Genomic DNA, 22,528 nt, shown 5'->3' with positions numbered 1-22,528 from the left:
TCTGTGCTGCTCTTAGTTTTCTCTCCCGCCCACAGCTTAAATTTTGTATTTCAAATTTTTAATTGCTGATTCTTGAACGGGAGTGATATGTCTGTGTCTACGAGAAGTGGGAAGAATCTGCATGAACCTACTGACAAAGGTAATGAAAAAGGAAAGACGCTGAAGGAAAGATCTGATGAAATGCCATCATGGGCTGAAGATATCGTTCAGTCACTGAAATCAATTCAAGATCAGAATAAGGCAATTAAAGATCAACTGGAAAAGAATATAATGAAAGGAACTTATTTCTGGGAAAACAAAGATATGGAAACTCAAGTTACTAATCATGAAGAGGAATTGAAGTCAACTAAGCAAAAACTGTCTGAAACTACAACCCATTTGGAAAAATATCGTTAATAAGATTATTGATTAGGAAACTAAGTCACGCAGAAACAATATCCGAATCATTGGATTGCAGTAAGGAGCTGAAATTGGAGACTTAATGGTTTACTTTGATAAGCTCTTTCATGATCTATTTCTGACTATTTCATCACAGCTACTTGCTATTGAAAGAGCACACAGGCTGTCCACTTCGAAGTTTAAAGACTCAACCAGACCAAGATTTATTTTGGCTTGTTTTCATCACTTTAAAATTAAAGATCAAATAATGCGACAGGCAAGAAAACAGAGTTTTCAGATTCAATGAGTCTGAGTTCTGTTTTTATGAAGATTATCCAAAAGAAGTAATGGAACAAAGAGCAAGATTTGCTTTGGTAATGAAACAAGCATATGATAAGAAACGATTTCCCTCTTTGAGTTAATCGACAAGAATGAAAGTTTTTCCTCCTAATTCTTCCCCATGTACTTTCTTTGACCCAAAAGTCGAGCTGGATTTTGTCCAGGCTATACCTGTCACCGCCACTGACGTTACTACTGAATAAACTATGAAAAGCTGTTTGATTATCTGTATATTACTCACACTACAAAAAGAAAATATATGAAGGCTATTTGGATATTTCATTGACAGATTAATAAAAGAAGAAAAGAAAACCTGCTCATCATTACATCCTATTGGATTTTTTTTTTTGGAAAGAAGATTTACGGATCAAGTTTGACTGTTTAAATGGTTAATTACATATTTGACTGAGAAAAGAGGATAAAAGGATTTGTTCCTTTTATCTAATATTTGGTTTGATTTTTTTGTTGTTTCTTAAATTACTAACTGGTAGTTTTTTTTTCTACCAACAGGGTTTCTTTTTAAATATTTATCTGGGAGGGTTAAGTTACTATGATTTTACTAATTAATATTTCCATCAATTTAGTTCAGTTAAGTATACTATTAACTTTTTTTAATCTGTTTTATTATAGCGCCCTATAACTGAATTTAAAGTTTTCTTAGGGATTTAAAGCTAAACTTAAGATGGGGCTGGTTTTTCTCTCTAAGAGATTATATTATTTTGGTTCTTTTTCTGTTTAACACATGATAGAATGTAAACACTCCTTTGTTGAGACTTTACTGTCTTTCTTGCAAGGTCATTTTATTTATTTTATGTACTGGCTGGGGGGAGGCAGAGACGAGAGGCAGAGTGGCCCATGTTTTCGCATCTATCTTAGTTCACTTGCCTTTTTTTCAGGCTTTTGGGAGGGTGGGTGGGTTTAGAGTTAGGAGTTTTTTCCCATTGGGTGGTTCTGGAGCATGTGTGTTTTCTATATGGCTTTATTCTTCATCACTGCCATCTTTGATAATCCCGTATTGGTATGTGTTCTGCGGATGTATAAAGTAAATAAGAATAAAATTATAGTATGGCAGTTAAATGGACTAATGTAATAATTTGGAATATACGTGGTTGGAATTATCCTATTAAACAAAAAAGACTTAAAATTATTAATCGATTCCAATCTGATATAATTTTTGCTCAGGAGATGCATATCAAGGCAGGAGATCAGAATAGATTTTTTTGCTGGTGGAATGGAAAACAACTCCATGCTACTTCTCAGAGCAAAACTAAGGGTGTGTCTATCTTTATTAAATCTAATATATTTACTCAAGAGTATATTGAGTCAGATTCTAATGGTAGATTTTTAATTGTTAAAGGAGTGATTTGTAATAGAAAGGTTGTTCTGGTTAATTTGTATGGTCCTAATTTAGATGATCCTGCTTTTTAAAAAAAAATATTTGCTTTACTGCCGGATTTAAATGAGTATATGTTGTTAATGGGTGGGGATTTTAACTGTTGCTTAAATCCTATGATTGATAAGAGCTCAACTAATCAACGACTTCCAAATCATTTTGCGTCAGTTATTAACTCTTTTTTGACCAATTTTGGGTTGATTGAATTATGGAGGCATTTACACCCTGATAACAGAGAATATTCTTTTTTATCCATGTTTATAAAATATATTCAAGGATTGATTATATTATAGTTGATCCCTGTCTTTTGCCTAATGTTAAAATCTGTGAATATGACGCTATTGCTATACCTGATCATGCGCCTTTGAGTTTGTCCTTTGAATTTGACGATGACATTTTTGGCCGTCCACCATGGCACATGTCTCAGACTTTATTGCAAAACTCTGACTTAATTAGTTTTATCGAAAGCCAGATAAAATAATTTTTTACTTTTTAATGATATAGGAGGTATGTCTAAATTAATTATATTGGATACATTCAAAGCATTTTTATGTGGTCAGATTATTTCTTATTCAACTAAACTTAAAAAACAGACTAAAGCAAAATTAGATAAAATTTCAAAACAAATTAAAGATTTAGATAATATCTATGTGACTTCCCCTAATATTGACATTTTAAAAAAGGGTGGAACTTAAATCATAATATAACCTATTATTAACTCATTCAATTGAAGGTTATCTACTTAAGATAAAGACCCAATTTTATATGTTTGGAGATAAAAATAATAAACTACTTGCATCTCAATTAAAATCAGCTGGAGCCAAGATGCAAATTTTGAAAATTCGTAGAAAAGATGGTACCCTGGCGCGGGATTATGAAGAAATTAATAAGATTTTTCAAGACTTTTGTACTGAACTTTATAAATCTCAATGTCCAGTGGACTCTTCTGAAATGACTGTTGTTGTTGTTGTTTTTTTTACGAACGATTGCTTTTCCTAAAATTTCTGTTGAGGATCAAAAAATTCTGGATGCCTAAATTACTGAATCCAAAATTCATAAAGCTATTTTCTCAATGTAATCTGGTAAGGCCCCAGGACATGCTGGTTATCCTGTAGAATTTTACAAAAAATTTGGAAAATTGCTTTCTCCATATATGTTGGAGATGTTTAAATCTTTTGTGAAAAGTGATTTACCCTCTACTTTTTATGAAGCTTCTATTTCTTTAATTCTCAAAAACGATAAAGATCCTTTTGATTTTGCCTCATACAGACCTATTTCATTATTGAATGTTGAAGCTAAGATTCACTTAAAGATGATGGCCAATCCGTTGGAGAGTATTTTGGGTAAAATCATTTTTAAAGATCAAACAGGCTTTATAAAGGGTCATTTTTCTTTCTCAAATGTTCGGAGATTATTTAACATTATATATTCACCTTCTTCTAAAACTCCACAGTGTCTTATATCTTTGGATGCTGAAAAAGCATTTGATTGAATTGAATGGAAATATTTATTTAATACTTTAGAAAAATTTTGTTTTTGTATTAATTTTAATAATTGGATTAAAATGATATATAAAGCTCCTATTGCTACTGTTGTCACTAATAACTGTAGGTCTCCTTTTTTCAGCTATCACGGGGGACAAGCCAAGTTTGCCCATTAAGTCCTTTGTTATGTAACTTAAGATTAGAGCCCCTTGCTATTACTCTTTGTGAAGCCGAAAATATTCATGGGATTTTTGTGAATGAGACCATGCACAAGATCTCTCTTTACACTGATGATTTATTCATATATATATATATCCAAGCCTGAATAATCTATTCCTGCTTTGCTAAAATTATATGACAAATTTGGAGACCTTTCAGGATATAAAATAAATTTTAGTAAAAGTGAATTACTTCCTTTAAATGAATCTGTCTCTATATATGATAATATTCCTTTTAATGTTATGGATTCTTTTAGATATTTAGGTGATATAATTACTAAAAAATATCAGGATCTTTATAAAGCCAATTTTCCTCCTTTAATGGACTTTTTAAGATTTGTTTTTACAAGAGTGTTTAATGTCTTTTTCACAGTTAATGGACAAATATGATATCTCTAATACACATTTTTCAAATATTTACAGGTTGGGAATTTTTTACGTGATTTTTTTACCAATTTACCCCTCAGCCTGCTCTTTAAATTTGGCTTATGCTATTTTTCAGTTTAAACCTTTTCAAAAACAATTCATAGCAATCCTTTATAAACAGTTAATGAATGCTCGCATGTCACCTAATGATAGGGTTCAACGCACCTGGGAAGTACAACTTCAACATTCACTTTCAGATAATCAGTGGAGTAAACTTTATTATTTAGTCAATAATTCAGTTATCTGCACACGCCATATCTAAATTCAGTTTAAGATAGTACACAGGGCCCATATGTCCAAAGATAAATTGGTGCATATTTTTTCTAATATAAGCCCTATTTGTGACAGATGTAATGCAGAAGTGGCTACTCTAACTCATATGTTTTGGTCATGTGTAAGTTTCAACAATTTTTGGAGGGATGTGTTTGGAATATTATCTAAAGTTATACCTGTGGATGTTCAACCTAATCCACTTACAGCAATTTTTGGGATTATTCCAGAAGAAGCAAGAAAAATGTCTGCTTCCGCCCGACAAAATTTTAATATTTATTTCAGAATATTCCTGTTTTTGTTTACTAAGAAGTTTTTTGATCGGATTGATTCTATTATTCTATCTTTTATTTGGGATGATAAAAGACCAAGAATTGGTAAATGTCATTTGCAAAAGTTGAAAAAGGATGGTGGTCTCACTTTGCCTAATCTATGAATGTATTATTGGGCTGTTAACGCGGCGTATGTCCTTCTGGTTATATTAGGTTGATAGGAATGAACAGCCAATCTGGGTAGACCAGGAACTGAGAGCTGTGAAACAGTTTTATTTAACTTCGTTATTAGGAGTTACTCTACCTATACAATTAGCTAAAGTTGCTAATTTAAACCTATATCCTGTGGTTAAGCACTCTTTACAAATTTGGATCCAGTTCCGCAATTTTTTTAATCTTAAAAAAGTTAAACTTTGTAGTATAATTTATCATAATTACTTTTTTAAACCTTCTTGGAGTATTCCAATTTTTATTGCTTTGGAAAAGTAAAGGTATTAATTCTTTTTTGGATTTATTTAAAGAAGGCAGATTGATGTCTTTTGAACAATTTGTCGATAAGAATTCTCTCTTATATTCACATTTTTTACAATATATACAAGTTAGACATTTTTTTCAAAAATATTTAAGTAATTTTCCTTACATATTGGAGGCTGATTTGTTAGATATTATTATGAATATGAACCCCTTGTTGAAAGGTTCTTTTGGAAGAATTTATAATTTATTATTACAGAGGGATAAGCATCCTTTACTTAAGATTAAACAGGATTGGGAGAAGGAACTCAATTTCTCTTTTATATGGGAGGATTGGACATGGATTCTGAAGCTGGTTAACTCTTCTTCGATCTGTGCTCATCATTCACTGATTCAATTTAAAATTGTACATTATTACCATTTGACGAAGGAGAGACTTCCGAAAATATTTCCCAATGTTGATAAGCATTGTGATAGATGTAAAAATGAGATAGCCACACTGACACATGTGTTCTGGTCATGTTCTATATTAAAACAGTTTTGAAAGTCAATCTTTTCGACAATTTCTAAAGCACTCAGAATCAATTTACAACCTAATAAATTGACTATGCTTTTTGGAATAATTCCTCAAAATATCCATGGTGTTTCTGTGTCTGACCAACATGTTTGTTACATTGATAGCTAGGAGGGCCATCTTGTTGAAATGGAAGGATATATCAGCTCCTACTTTGTCACAATGGCTCTCAGGTGATGCTGTGTCTTGGAGAAAATTAGAAGTCGATCCTTTGTACCTTTATTTGATTTTGAGAAGAGATGGGGCTCATCTGCTCATTATTATCATTTCAGTTAACTGATAGATTTCCTCGACGATCTAAACGTAAATTTTTTTGATATATCTTTTCTTTCTTTTTGGCGGTTTGAAGTTTATTTTTAGAAGCTTTTTGTATGACGCATGGCTCTGGGGTTGTACCTCCAATGGGTTTCTTCTTTTTTTCCCCTCACTTTTCTTTTTTTTAGATAGATAGATAGATAGATAGATACTTTATTCATCCCCATGGGGAAATTCAACCTTTTTTTCCAATGTCCCATACACTTGTTGTAGCAAAAACTAATTACATACAATACTTAACTCAGTAATAATATGATATGCATCTAAATCACTAACTCAAAAAGCATTAATAATAGCTTTAAAAAAAAGTTCTTAAGTCCTGGCAGTTGAATTGTAAAGCCTAATGGCATTGGGGAGTATTGACCTCTTCATCCTGTCTGAGGAGCAGTGCATCGATAGTAACCTGTCACTGAAACTGCTTCTCTGTCTCTGGATGGTGCTATGTAGAGGATGTTCAGAGTTATCCATAATTGACCGTAGCCTACTTAGCGCCCTTCGCTCAGCTACCAATGTTAAACTCTCCAGTACTTTGCCCACGACAGAGCCCGCCTTCCTTACCAGCTTATTAAGACGTGAGGCATCCCTCTTCTTAATGCTTCCTCCCCAACACGCCACCAGAAAGAAGAGGGCGCTCTCAACAATTGACCTATAGAACATCTTCAGCATCTCACTGCAGACATTGAATGATGCCAACCTTCTAAGGAAGTACAGTCGACTCTGTGCCTTCCTGCACAAGGCATCTGTGTTGGCAGTACAGTGAAAATTCACAAAATTTTCAATCCTCAAGATTATTTCCTCTTTTACGACGCATTGTAAGTGTTGTTACTTCAATGCACTTGTGCTATTTTTGAATAATAATAATAATAATAATAATAAGATATGAAAAGAATATTAAAGGTGAATATGTTCAGTGGGAAGGAGGATGCGAGCGGGCTATATCTGCGGATCAGAAATGGGAACAACAGCCTACCAAGGGACAGGTGGGGACAACAACCCGTTTAGAAATGGACAAGCAAGGATGCTTCCTACCGTGAGTACCACCCCTCAGGTAGAGCCCAGTGTAATATTGACAGTTGCTGCTATTCCAGTTCCGTTTATGATTGATATGGGGACAACTACAACCACTCTCAATCGGGAAATAGTATCGGAAAAGGGATTGCAGTTATCAGACGCAACATTCACTCTGTCTGGGTTCGAAGGCACAGAATGTACGTATTCACATAACCAGCCACTGGAGATGGAATTCCACGGGAACCAGTGTGAGGTTTCATTTACAGTCAGCACCCCGCAGTCGGGGGTGTAATCCAACAGGGAGAGACTTGCTCTGTCTGTTGGAAGTTGAGATTCTCTGCACAGGCAATGGTGTCACCCTGTGACAGGTGAACAACCGACAGCTTCCCCAATTTCCGACCCCCCAGTGGTAGGCACTTAATCTGGACTCCACTGCGTTTGAACCCCTTCTGCCAGTGGTTGACCCCCATGTGACTCTGTGCTGTGACATTACGGGGTGCTCAGCTGAGGAAAATCAATATTATGCACCCCTCGAGGGACAGAAGTTCCCAGTCATGGTGATTGCAGAGGTTAAAGGAAAAGTGGGCAGTGCATTACTGGCCGAATTTCCAGATTTCCTTTGGCGACAGACAGAACTGGTGGTTCCCCATTCCACTGTTAGTGTTTGCCCTGGGTTCAAGCCAAAGAGCCCAGGGTTCCTGGCCAACACCTTGCTGAAACAAGCCTCCAGCACCGAGGGAGACGGGCAAGACTTGGCTGCGGTCCAACTCCGATACTGGAAGGAGTCTGAGGTGAAGGCGGGACATTTGGTGAGACACACTTTTAATATTGACCGATCCCAAGACGCTGTACCCCATCACTGAGCAAATTCAGGCCATGAAGTCGGTCGCACCAACTGTCCCCCTGTCCGGATCACCGTGAAGGAAGACAGTCTCTCCCATCCATTCTGCAATATCCCCCTCAATCCCGAGACAATGTTTGATGAGGATGAAAGCTCTTTTGTGGATCCAGCAGGATAACAATATTCTGACTATGCAATAGTGATGGACAGTGAAGTAATTGAACAGGCCTCTTTTGAAGCAGCTGTCTCTGTCCAGAAGGCTGAGCTGTTTGCTCCGACTCGTGCCTGTATCCCAGCAACAGACTAAAGTGGGAACGTTTACACAGACTCCCGTTATGCATTTGGAATTGTACATGACTACAGGGCTCTCTGGGAACATGGGGATTCCTGACTTCCTCTGGCCACCCCATTAGTAATGTCACCTTTGTAAAGAACTTACTCACCGCTCTACAGCTACCTCGAGTTTTGTTCTTCTCAGGGGGACGCCTCTGAGGAGGAGTGAAAACTGTGGTCCCAGATGAGGTGCCAGAAAGACCCCAACATAGGTTTTTGGATCACCCAGCGGGACAGGTTTGTGTTCCTACACAGTTTTTACCAATATTGGTTGATTATATACATAATTGTACACACCTGGGAAAGGAGGGAATGGTTGGTAACCTGTACCCTGCACCCTGCACACCGGGTATGATTCCCTTGACAGGTGGATTTTTTTCGTGTCTACAAGTTGATTTTATTGAATTGCCTAGAGTACATTGCTATAGATACTGCTTAGTTATTATAGATGTGTTTAGTAGATGGATTGAAGCTATTCCAACTACCATTAATACTGCTGTGACTGTTGTGAAGGTATTATTAAGGGAAATAATTCTTAGGTACAAGCCAGAGATGCTGAGTTCAACAATGGCTCACACTTTATGGTGAAAGTAAATGAAGGAGTATGTAACAAACTAGCTATCAAGCAACAATTCCACTGTGTATACCACCCACGGGCAGCTGGCAGAGTGGAAAGAGCCAATGGCACTCTGAAGAGTAAACTGGCCAGACTAACAGTGGAGACTGGACTCACTTGGTTGAAGGTCCGACCATTAGCCCGATTCCACATGAGGGTTACCCCACAGGGGAAAACAGGGTTGTCACCAGCTGAAATCATTTCTGGACGGCCCACGAGGACACCCTGGGAACAAAGTCTCAGGATTAAAGGCAAAGTGAATAAGAATAAGGAACCTTGGTTCTCGATGGATATTGGAACTCTGATAAAGAAGACAGAGATGTATGACATGTATAAGAAACAGGGAGCAAAGAAGGTACTTGAGTAGTATAAAAAGTGCAAACAAATACTTAAGGAAGAAATCAGGAGGGCTGAAAGAAGACATGAGGTAGCGTTGGCAGTCAAGGTGAAGGATAGTAAGAGCTTCCACAGCTATATTAATAGCAAAAGGATAGTTATGGGATAAAATTGGTCCTCTTGAAGATCAGAGCGGTTGGCTATGTATGGAACCAAAAGAAATTGGGGAGATGTTAACTGGTTTTTTGTGTCTGAATTTACTAAGGAAACTGGCATGGAATCAATGGAAATAAGGCAAACAAGTATTGAGGTCATGGAACCTATACAGATAGAAGAGGAGGAGGTGCTTGCTATCTTGAGGTGAGTAGATAAATCTCCAGGACCTGACAGGGTATTCCCTCGGACCTTGAAGGAGACTAGTGTTGAAATTGCAGGGGCCCTGGCAGATATATTTAAAAGTCGTTATCTACGGGTGTGGTGCCAGAGATTTGGAGGATAGCTCATGTTGTTCTGTTGTTTAAAGCAGACTCCAAAAGTAATCCGGGAAATTATAGGCTGGCAATGTCGGTCATGGGTAAATTATTGGAAGGAGTACTAAGAGATAGGATCGACAATTATTTAGATAGACAGGGACTTATTAGGGAGAGTTAACATGGCTTTGTGCCATGTTTAACAAATATATTAGAGATTTTCGAGGCGGTTACAAGGAAAGTGGATGAAGGCAAGGCAGTGGATGTTGTCTACATGGACTTCAGTAAGGCCTTTGACAAGGTCCCGCATCGGAGGTTAGTTAGGAAGATTCAGTCACTAGGTATACATGGTGAGGTAGTAAATTTGATTGGGAATTGAGAATGGGAGAAGTCAGAGAGTGGTAGTGGAGGATTGCTACTCTGAGTGGAGGCCTGTGACTAGTGGTGTACCACAAGGATCAATGCTGGGTCCATTGTTATTTGTCATCTATATCAATGATCTGGATAATAATTTGGTAAATTGGATCAGCAAATTTGTTGATGATACAAAGATTGGAGGTGTAGTGCACAGTGAAGAAGGTTTTCAAAGCTTGCAGAGGGATCTGAACCAGCTGGAAAAATGGCAGATGGAGTTTAATACAGACAAGTGTGAGGTATTGCACTTTGGAAAGTCAAACCAAGGTAGAACGTACAAGGTAAATGGTAGGGTACTGAGGAGGGCACTAGAAGAGAGGGATCTGGGAATACTGATAGAAAATTCCCTAAAAGTGGCATCACATGTATGCACAGAGTCGACTGTACTTCTTAGAAGGTTGGCGTCATTCAATGTCTGCAGTGAGATGCTGATGATGTTCTATAGGTCAGTTGTTGAGAGCGCCCTCTTCTTTGTGGTGGCGTGTTGGGGAGGAAGCATTAAGAAGAAGGACGCCTCACGTCTTAATAAGCTGATAAGGAGGGCGGGCTCTGTCGTGGGCAAAGTACTGGAGAGTTTAACATCGGTAGCTGAGCGAAGGGCGCTGAGTAGGCTACGGTCAATTATGGAAAACCCTGAACATCCTCTACATAGCACCATCCAGAGACAGAAAAGCAGTTTCAGCGACAGGTTACTGTCGATGCAATGCTCCTCAGACAGGATGAAGAGGTCAATACTCCCCAATGCCATTAGGCTTTACAATTCAACTGCCAGGACTTAAGAACTTTTTTTTTTTTTAAAGCTATTATTAATGCTTTTTGAGTTAGTGATTTAGATGCATATCATATTATTACTGAGTTAAGTATTGTATGTAATGAGTTTTTGCTACAACAAGTGTATGGGACATTGGAAAAAATGTTGAATTTCCCCATGGGGATGAACAAAGTATCTATCTATCTATCTATCTATAGGGTAGTAAAGAGAGCTTTTGCTACATTGGCCTTTATAAATCAAAGTACTGAGTATAAGAGTTGGAATTTAATGGTGAGGTTGTATATTGCATTAGTGAGGGGGAATTTGGAGTACTGTGTGCAGTTTTGGTTACCGAATTACAGGAAAAATATTAATAAGGTCGAAAGAGTGCAGAGAAGGTTTAGAAGGATGTTGCCGGGACTTGAGAAACTGAGTTACAGAGAAAGGTTGAATAGGTTAGGACTTTATTCCCTGGAGCGTAGGAGAATGAGGGGTGATTTGATAGAGATGTATAAAATTATGATGGGTATAGATAGAGTGAATGCAAGCAGGCTTTTTCCACTGAGGCTAGGGGAGAAAAAAAACCAGAAGACATGGGTTAAGGGTGAAGGGTGAAAAGTTTAAAGGGAATATTGGGGGGGGGGAGCTTCTTCACAACTGGGTCTGACTGGTACTGGCATAACTGGTTCTTCTGGGCACATTCTGTCTTACTCCCAACTGTTTCCTACCTTCCTTTGTACAGGTATGTAATGTCTAAAGGACCAGTGTATGAGTAAATGAGACTCACCAAACTTTCTCCCGACTGAATCACTGGAATCTCCGAGTCAGATGGGTTCTCTCCAGTTGATGCTCTCAATCCTCGGGCTGGTTCACTTGTTGCTGTTCCCTCGTCTTCAGTCGTGGTTTTTCTTCCAATAAATCTCTCACTGCAGGTCTAACTTTAACATGAAAGATAATGAAGCACGTTAACAATGAAAAGGAGGACCAAACATTTCTGCATAATGTTACTAGGAACAAAACTCACTGAAATTTAAACGTTGGCAAATATAATGATCTCAGTGAACAATCTTTAATTGTCCCTCACACATCACAAAACAATACGGGATTAGAAGCAGCCATCATTCAGTCATGGTAAGACACAAGACACAGGAACAGAATTAGGTGATTCAATCCATCTGGTCTGCTCCACCACTCAACCATTCAATCATAGCTGATTTTTAATCCAACACCATATTCCTGCCTTCCTCCTGTAACCCTGAAGCTACTCAGCAATCATCAGTATATTAATCTTCACAAATAGACCCAAATGGCAGCCTCAAACAAATTCTGCAGCAACAGAGAAGCAGTTTCAGCAACAGGTTACTGTCGATGCAATGCTCCTCAGACAGGATGAAGAGGTCAATACTCCCCAATGCCATTAGACTTTACAATTCAACTGCCAGGACTTAAGAACTTTTTTTAAAGCTATTATTAATGCTTTTTGAGTTAGTGATTTAGATGCATATCATATTATTACTGAGTTAAGTATTGTATGTAATGAGTTTTTGCTACAACAAGTGTATGGGACATTGGAAAAAATGTTGAATTTCCCCATGGGGATGAATAAAGTATCTATCTATCTATCTATATCAGACATCTTTTGGCCAAAACTTTTTTCTCATCTCAGTTTTAAAGGGAAGCAAGTTTATTCTGAGACAGTGCTGTCCGATCACAGACTCTCTGTCTAATGGAAACATCCTCTCCATGTCCACTGTATCCAGGCTTTTCAGCATTCGGTAAGTTTACTTAACCATACATCCCCCCACCACCCCCACCGTCCCTCTGAACTCCATTGAGCACAGGTCCAGAACCATCAAATGCTCCTCATATATAAATACCATCATTCCTGAGATTATTCATGTGAACCTCATTAGCAACAACTGCACCGGACACATTTCCAGGAATAACAGACAAATGAGTTCCAGGATAATTTACAGGGAAAAAGTTGTGCTTCCTTTACTGTTATACTATCACTCCATTTCCAGGTGAAAACAGGACCATTTCAGGAAATTTGTATTACAGATCCTAGGATACAGATCTTGTCTTGTCTATACTGGACCGACCACCGTCGCTGGACTATAAACGTGCAGGAGTAATGTATGGCTCAGCTCTACTGCGTGGAGCTGAGGCTCGAACCATTCTCCCCCTAGACTTCCCAGTCCCTCGGTAAAGCAGGCAATGAAATCAAAGATCCCCACAACCTGGGACGTTCTCCTTTCTCACCCACCCCAGTCCGGGAGAAGACACAACAGCCATAAAGCTCCAGAACAAATGCGAGAAGCCTCAGGAAACGAGGCGAGTTCGGGGAAGTTAATGAGACTCAGCGGCCAAAATCACACCACGTCACAAAGCGGAGGGCGAGGCGAATCTGCGGCACACAGCCTCACGTGACCTGACGGCGGGACTTCCATTTCAATTCTGTGGAAACAGACAGCCTGGGCTCCTGGTTTGGATCGTTCAATGCAGATTAAGTGAAGTCGACACATTTCTGACGAGCCCAGATAGTTGGGAAACAAATGAATTCCTGGCCCACAGTTCGGGGCTCACGGTCAACATCGGATCTCCCCGCTCGGGATCGGTCTCAATACTCACCGATGGGAAAGTGATATCTTCGGCCCGCAGACAGTGATCCCGACGGAACAGACGAAAGTCTTTCCTGAACACACAGCCGACCCACTTCAGCTCTGAACGGAGAGGAAAACACCGTCCACCCGGAGACTGTGGACATGCGCGAAGAGATTTTACATCACCGGGAGGCGGGGCCTCGGAAACAGATGCGCAGATGCTGCCCATCTGCTGTTAAATGGGAGGGGCAAACGGGATCACGTGTCAGGATTGATTGAACCCCCCCCCCCAGGCAGAGACTCCGGCTACTCATTAGTCTGTGGAAAGAAGCAAATTTGCCGCTCACATCTCCTCTCACATTTCAGCCCCCAGGAAAAATATATCCACTCTATCTATTCCTCTCGAAATCTTAGAAATGTCCATCCAGTCTCTCCCCAGCCCGCGCCGCTCTGGAGAAAACAACACAAGTTTGTCCAGCTTCTCGTTATAGCTCATGCTCTCTAATCCAGGCAGTGTCCTGGTTAACCTCTTCCCCGCCCTGTCCAAAGCCCCGACATCCTTCCGAGAATGGGGGCGACCAGAACTGTATGAAACACTCCAGATGTGGTCTAACTAGTTTTATAAAACTGTGTTACGAACTGTAACGTTTTAGAAACGAACCAGCAGCAATGGAGTTCGCACTGGAGTCTGGTTTTGATGTTAAAACCATTCTCTTTATTAGTATCTACTTATAGTAACAATGAAATAAAGGAAAGTTGACAGTGTTAGGTGTATATATGTGTAAATATAATTCCCAAACTATCAAGCGTGAGGGAACAAAGCTTAGAGTCTTGAGATGGTAAAGTAGGAAAGTTCAGTAATCCACGGAATAGATGATGGGAGAGAGATATTTGTAATCCAGGGTGAAACGTAGAGAAAAGGCAGTTACAACAAAATAACCGCCGACGACGTTCTTATCCGTTGAATCCGTCCACATACAAGTTATCAGCGAAAGTGACCTGTCACAGGAATACCGTCTTCCGGGGGTTGCCACACAACATACCCAGGCAAGGGATAACACAAGATATTCCAAAACTCACTCCTCTGGATTATACAAAGTGTCAGCCACACACGTTCGTTGTGGGTCCGTGTACCGATGATCAACCCACTCTTGTGGGCATAGGAGAGTTCCAAGCCTCAGCTGCGACTAACTGAAGCTATCAGCTTTTCCAGTCTCTCTCTCTCTCTTTAGACTGGCCGACTGCCTGTCTGCAGATCGCTCTCTCTCTCTTATGGTTCAGTCCACAGTCAGCGCTGTCAGCCTGTGACTGACGTCATAGTCCCGCCTCCTTGGAGTCTGAGATTCCTCTGATCATCAACACTGTTCAGGGTTTTGCATTTAACAGTGTACTGTCTCATACATTCGACCTACCGAGCTACCAAGATGATCATCACTAATCAAATCTCACTGAGATTTCTTAGATCCTGTTGAATTTATTGCCAAGTGCACAAGTACGGGAAGGTACAGGTACAGAGAAACACTGACTTGTGGCAGCATCACAGGCAAGTACATTCAGATAACACACGGAACACAAATTATACGATTCTCTGTCAGTCACAATCTGTAAATATGTTTTAAGTCATTAACGATATATAAAATACATTTTGTCATGATCAATATTAAAATGTGCATTTTGTGTCAACAACAGACTTGGAAATGTTGAATTTGATACCTGTCTCCATTCCTTCTCTAATCCACAACCAGCTCCTGTGTTTTTGTCACAATGAGGGAGAGGTTGTTTTCTTGACACCACTGTGTCGGGGTGATGACTTCTTCTCTGTCGGCTGCCTCGTTATTATTTGAGATTAGGGCAGTCAGTGTAGTGTCGTCAGCAAATTTAATTAGCAGATTGGAGCTGTGGGTGGCGACACAAGTCATGAGTGCACAGAGTAAAGTAGGTGGCAAGAAGCCAACCCTGTGGTGTATGTGTGCTGAGGGTCAGAGAGACAGAGAGAGGTGAGCGAGCCCATACTTACCACCTGCCGGCGATCTGACAGGAAGTCCAGGATTCAGCTACACAAGGCAGGGTGAAGGCCGACGTCTCTGAGCTTCTTGTCGATACTTCACGCCTTCGTATGGCTATTGCTCTGCCCATGACTGCAAGGAACTGCAGAGAACTTTGGAGAGCAGAGAACATCAGAGAAACAAGCCTCCACTCCATGGACTCTTCCTACACTTCCCATCCCTCGGAAAAGCAGGCCATGTACTCAAAGATCCTCAGAATCTGGACATTCTTGCTGCAAACCCGCTCCCCCATCGGGAAAGAGATACAAAAGCCTTAAAGCGCGTAACACCAGGCTCAAGGACGGCTTCCTGTCTGTGGTTATAAGCCAAATGAATGATAAAATGTACTCAGCCTCACAATGTAACTCGACGTGACTCTGCACCATATGTCTTGTGATTGTTTTGCCAGTTTCATTTTTCATTTTTGGAATCTTTTTTATTGATACATAATTGTCTACAGCTATAAAATGATACAAAACTTCAATAGATTAATATGTATACCATAATAAAGCTGAAAAAACTGATCGTAAAATATAAAAATGGAAAAATCTATATACAGAAAAATAAGGGAAAGAAGTACCCCCATTTAACTCGGAAAGAAACCCACTAACCACAAAAAGGGGGGGGGGGAATCCATTAGGAATGAATCCCCCGGAGCAATACGTTTGACCATCATCTAATTTTTTAAAAAAGAATCATCAACCGTCATTTCATATTTATAAAAAAAAATAAAATTGGACGGAAACCATGTAGCATAATTCAAATTAAATGATAATATTTGGCAAAAGAACCCCATCTTCTCTCAAAATCGAATCGAGGATCATAAGTTCTACTTCTATTTTTTCCAAACTAAGACATAACATTCCTTGAGAAAACGATTCAATTAATGTAGGGGAAGAAATATCTTTCCATTTTAATAAAATAGCCCTTCTTGTCAGTAGTGTAACAAATGCAATTACATGTTGATCTGAAGATGAAATACCCTGAATATGATGTGGAACTATTCCAAATAGAACAGTCAATCTATTAATTTGTAAAATAATTTTCAGAGCTTTAGAAATTGTAGAAAATAATGATTTCCAAAACGATTTTAATGAAGAACATGACCAGAACATATGTGACAAAGTAGCTACTTCAGTTTTACATCTATCACAGCATTTGTCTATACTAGGAAATATTTTAGATAGTCTCCCCTTTGTTAAATAATAATGGTGAACAGTTTTAAATTGAATTAAACAATGGTCGGCACATACAGAAGAAGAATTTACGTTTTTCAAAACTCGAAGCCAATCTTCATTAACAAAGGTCATATTAAGTTCTCTGTCACAATCTTGTTTAATCTTTAGTGATAGGTTCTCGTTTTGTAACAAAAACAAATGATAAATGCTGCCAATGGAACCTTTCACGAAGGGATTCAATTTCAAAATGGTATCCAAAAAAATCAGATTCTTGTAAATATGGAAACTTAGGTAAATATCGTAAAAAATGTCTAACCTGAACATATTGCAAAAAAATGTGTATGAGTGAGAGAAAATTTGTTAATTAACTCTTCAAAGATCATAATGGACCATCACAAAATAAATCTGTAAAAGAATGGATCCCTTTATTTTTCCATAGGAGAAAAATGGGGTCAGTTGTTGAAGGTTTAAATGAGAAGTTTCGATGTAAAAAACTAGTCATCTTAAATTGTTTAAAATTTTAAAAAAAACGAAACTGAACCCAAATCCGTAGGGATTGTTTAATAACCGGGTAAAGATTTAAATTTGGAATTTTAGAGAGCTATAAAGGGAATGGAGCTCCTAAAATTGAAGTTAAATAAAATTGTTCAACAGATTTTAATTCCAAATCAACCCATAATGATTTTTGGTTCTTATCAAGCCAATATAACCAAAAACATAATTGTCTAATATTCACAGCCCAATAATACAGGCTTAAATTAGGAAGTGCAAGTCCCCATCGTTTTGTAGATTTTTGTAAATGATAGCTATTAATTCTTGGTCTCTTATTGTTCCAAATAAAGGAAGAAATAAGAGAGTCAATTTGATTGAATTTTTTTAGTTAAAAAGATAGGTATATTTTGGAAAATATATAAAAATCTAAGTAAGATCATTTTCACAGCATGAATACGACCTATTAAAAAAAAGTAAGTGGATTCCATCTAGAAAATTGTGCTTCATGGAGTCCATTAAAGGAACTACGTTCGCTTTATAGAGATCTTTATATTTTTTTAGTAATTATAATACCTAAATATCTAAATGTATTAACAATTCTAAAAGGAATATCATTATATATACTAACAGGGACATTTAATGGAAACAATTCACTTCTTTCAAGTTGTTTATATCCAGAAAATTTAGCGAAATCTTTAAGTGTTTCCAAAAGATTAGGAATTGATTCCTCAAAATTTGAAATAAAAAACAAAAGATCATCTGCATAAAGAGAAATCTTATGTATGGTTCTATTCATAGAGATACCAAGAATACTTTTAGCTTCACGTAGTGTTATAGCTAAAGGTTCCGATACAAGATTAAATAATAAAGGGCTTAATGGACATCCCTGTCTAGTGCCACGAGAAAGTGAGAAAAGAAGACCTGCAGTTATTAGTAATGACAAGCTCAAGGACGGCTTCCTGTCTGTGTCTATAAGCCAAATGAATGTTAAAATGCTCTCGGCCTCACAATGTAACTCGACGTGACCCTGCACCATATGTCTATCTGCACTGCACTTTCTCTGCAGCCATAATGCTTTGTTACAGTTATTGTTCTGTCGTATATCAGCTCACTGTACTGTTGTAAAGTAGTGATCTGTGTGGATGGTACGTCAGACAAGATTTTCACTGTAGCTCAGTACATGATGAGAATAAACAAATTCCCCACTTTAATTGTGTGGAAATATTAGACAGACGGAGCTTCTGTTCTGGAACCTCAGAAGGAAACTTAACTGTTGTCATTTCTGTGGAATACAAATATATGGAAAATGCTTCAATCTCACATTACGGTCTGCGGTAACTGGGATCAGGTGACCGGTGGTGGGTCTCCCATATCAATATCAGAATCAGGTTTAATACCATCGGCATATGTCATGAAATTCGTTGTCCCTGCGGCAGCAGTAGAACCTAATTCATAACAATAGATTTTAACAATTGTGATTTAAAATAAGAATATGAATAAGAATAAAATAAGAATAGTACAAAATGAAAAAAAAGATGTAATAAACTATTTTAATTGTGTGGAACTATTTGACTGACCGGGTTGTTGCTTTGGAAATTTTGGAGTGAAGCATAACTGAACTATAGACATTTATGAGAAGTGCAGATAAATACAAAAGGTTAAATTCTCACATAAATGGGTCAGACACCCAGAAACATCGGCAGCACTTCAGCAGGTAAAAACAGTGGAATGAAACATGCTGAAAATATTGCAGAAAAAAACATATTGTCCACCACAACGAGAAAACGTGACAGATCTGGATCTCACTGCCTTGTCTGAACGGGGAAAGATGAAGCTACACGTACACGTAAAGTGACCCGCAGATGCTGCAGATCTGCGGAAAAATGTCAACAGGAAACGGGATCAGGTGACGGTGGAGGGTCTCCCACCCCCAGACGGAGAACCAGCTACCCACCACTCTGTGGAAAGAAGCAAACTTGCCGCTCACATCTCCTCTCACCTTAAATGTATTAGACATTTCAACCCCCGGGAAAAATATATCGTCTGTCCACTCTATCTATTCCTCTCGTAATCTGATAAACGACCATCCAGTCTCACCCCAGCCTGCGCCGCTCTGGAGAAAACAACACAAGTTTGTCCAGCCTCTCGTTACAGCTCATGCCCTCTAATCCAGGCAGTGTCCTGGTAAACCGCTTCTGCGCCCTCTCCAAAGCCCCGACATCCTTCCGAGAATGGGGGCGACCAGAACTGTATGAAACACTCCAGATGTGGTCTAACTAGTTTTATAAAACTGTGTTACGAACTGTAGCGTTTTAGAAACGAAACAGCAGAAATATAGTTCACAGTGGAGTCTGACTTTGATGTTAAAACTACTCTCTTTATTAGTATCTACTTATGATGTAGTAAGTTAATGAAATAAAGGAAAGTTAACAGTGTTATGAGTATATATGTGTAAATATAATTCCCAGACTATCGAGCCTGAGGGAACAAAACTTAAAGTCTTGAGATGGTAAAGTAGGAAAGTTCAGAAATCCACGGAATAAATGATGGGAGAGAGATATTTGTAATCCAGGGTGAAACGTAGAGAAAAGGCCGTTACTTCAAAATAACCGTCGACGAAGTTCTTATCCGTTGAATCTGTCCACATACGAGTTATCAGCAAAAGTGACCTGTCACAGGAATACCGTCTTCCAGGGGTTACCACACAACATACCCAGGCAAGGGTTAACACAAGATATTCCAAAACCCACTCCTATGGATTATACGAAGTGACAGCCACACACATTCGTTGTGGTTCCGTGTACCGATGATCAACCCACTCTTGTGGGCAGAAGAGAGTTCCAAGCCTCAGCTGCGACTAACTGAAGCGATCAGCTTTTCCAGTCTGTCTCTCTTTCTTTAGACTGGCCGACTGCCTGTCTGCAGATCGCTCTCTCTCTCTTATGGTTAATCCACAGTCAGCGCTGTCAGCCTGTGACTGACGTCATAGTCCCGCCTCCTCACGCCGGCGCTCTTAAAGAAACAGTCACAGTACGACCGCAGGCTCGGAACAGCTGCAACACAACTTCCCGACTTTTGAACTCAATGCTTCAACTAATAAAGACAACCATGCCATTTGCCTTCTTAACCACCCGATCAATCTGTGCAGTCTCTTTCAGGGAACGATGAACTTGGAGTCTAAGATCACTCTGATCATCAACATTGTTCAGGGTTTTGCATTTAACAGTGTACTGTCTGATGCATTCGACCTACCGAGCTGCCAAGATGATCATCACTAATCAAATCTCACTGAGATTTCTCAGATCCTGTTGAATTTATTGCCAAGTGCACAAGTACGGGAAGGTACAGGTACAGAGAAACACTGACTTGTGGCAGCATCACAGGCAAGTACATTCAGATAACACACGGAACACAAAATATACGATTCTCTGTCAGTAACAATCTTTAAATATGCTTTATGTCATTAACGGTATGAAAAAATACATTTTGTCATGATCAATATAAAAATGTGCATTTTGTGTCAATAACAGACTTGGAAATGTTGAATTTGGTCCCTGTCTCCATTCCTCCTGTAATCCACAACCAGCTCCTTTGTTTTTGTCACAATGAGGGAGAGGTTGTTTTCTTGACACCACTGTGTCGGGGTGATGAATTCTCTGTAGGCTGCCTCGTTATTATTTGGGATCCGGCGGATCAATGTAGTGCCGTCAGCAAATTTAATTAGCAGATTTGAACCCGCCACTGCTCCCCACAGTGCACTATGTACTGATTGTAAAGCTACGAAATTGCATGTGAATAGCCTCCCCTCCCCCAACTCCACTCTTTCTGCCTCACCAGCAGACTGGGGCATCTCACATCTCGTTGCCTCCGCCAGGACATTAAACTGTGAACAACTGTGGTCAGGGACTGATCTCTGGGGTACTCCAAACGCTACCTCCTTCCAGTCTGAAAACGACCCACTCATCCAGACACACACTACCGGCAGTTTATCGATCTCCAACAAAAAAGCCTAATCACCTACTCCTGAGCTTCAATACCATTGTTGACTCTGAGTTTACCACCGTCAAATGCCGGGAGATACATAATAATCAGAAAGTCTCTAGTCACAGCCGTGTAAATAAATTGTGATCTCAGTAGGTGTGTGGCGCATGCTCAGAATGCTCAGAAGTCAAACTGAGCCAAGTCACAGACTGATGAAGGGGAGGAGTGATCCATTTTGACACAGAGAGGGAAGCAGAGAGTTTGATATTGTGCCTGATACCGGAACTGTGGCCAGTTAAAAGATGAAGCTTTGTTCCTTCAAAATGTTTTGAGTTGTGACAGTGTTTTTATCAGAAGGCACCATGAAGACTCAAATTATTTCAGTTGAATTGTTGTCCTTCACACACTGACGTGCTTTGCAAAATTTTAGCAGTGTAGCAATGTCAAAGGATTTGAGTTTGGGAATCCCAACACAACAACACGTTAGTTCCGCTGTATCTGTCAGTTCACCAGCGCTTGAATGCCACCGATCCTTGAATGTGGAGGCGGAGATGCTGGAGAAGACAGCGCCCCACTCGCTACAAGGAGTGATCCATTTGTCCATGTCCGTGATCTGATTGAATACACCGCCATGACGTTCAGAGCACTGTGACGTCATTCACTGGCTCTCATTTTGGAAGGGATTCAGTCGGCCATCGCAGATACACCAACAGCTTCGCTCTGGGAAGCGGCCGTTCACCTGCTCCGTGTGTGCGAAGAGACTCATTCAGTTAACCCACCTTGTGATGCTCCGGTGAGTTCACAATAAATAGAGGCCACATTTCTGTCCGGAGTGAGCAAAGAGTTTTACTCAATCATCCCAGCTGCTGCAACACCAGAAACTTCACATCAGGGAGGAAGTTCAAATCAGCTCCGTGTTAAATGTTTAACCATCACGGTGACTGAAGGCAGCTGCAGGTTCATGAGGGACTGTTACTGTCAGATTCTGCAGTTCTTGCGGCTGCTCATCGCACCCAGGACTGAACCCTGGTCACTGAGCATTGGAGGAGTCTGTTCTGCTGATGTTAGCCTTAAACTAGACTGGTGTTTAATATTGTGGACCTGTGAAAGATAAACCAGTTCTGTATCAAATCCCGTGTCTCAGGTACTTACTGTCTCTACCACACTCACAATGTACACTAGAGAGGCCACTCGGCCCAACTGGCTCGTGCAGTCTGTTCCATATCAGTATATCAAAATCTACCCCTGCCGTTCCTCTCTCACTCTCCCTGAGATGACAGGTTGCAACTAGTCTCCACTCCGTGGGATAGGAGATTT

General features: G+C 39.4%; 1 protein-coding gene across 3 annotated transcripts in view; it reads right to left on the bottom strand.

The window, feature by feature from the left end:
• The window catches only part of LOC140723916 (uncharacterized), a 37,121-nt gene extending 23,321 nt beyond the window's left edge, over window positions 1–13,800 (bottom strand). Inside the window, exons 1-2 of one of the 3 annotated variants that reach the window (XR_012098002.1) lie at window positions 13,544–13,800; window positions 11,700–11,850 (exon numbers count right to left, since the gene is read on the bottom strand). The gene's annotated coding sequence lies outside the window, so the exon portion shown is untranslated. The remainder of the gene's footprint in view (window positions 1–11,699; window positions 11,851–13,543) is intronic. The other 2 variants (XM_073038458.1, XM_073038459.1) reach the window with 2 other exon arrangements.
• Window positions 13,801–22,528: the final 8,728 nt, after the last annotated feature.

The sequence above is a fragment of the Hemitrygon akajei genome, unplaced genomic scaffold (genome assembly GCF_048418815.1).
Source record: "Hemitrygon akajei unplaced genomic scaffold, sHemAka1.3 Scf000147, whole genome shotgun sequence".
Lineage (NCBI taxonomy): Eukaryota > Metazoa > Chordata > Chondrichthyes > Myliobatiformes > Dasyatidae > Hemitrygon > Hemitrygon akajei.
This window is presented reverse-complemented; position numbering and strand designations above follow the sequence as displayed.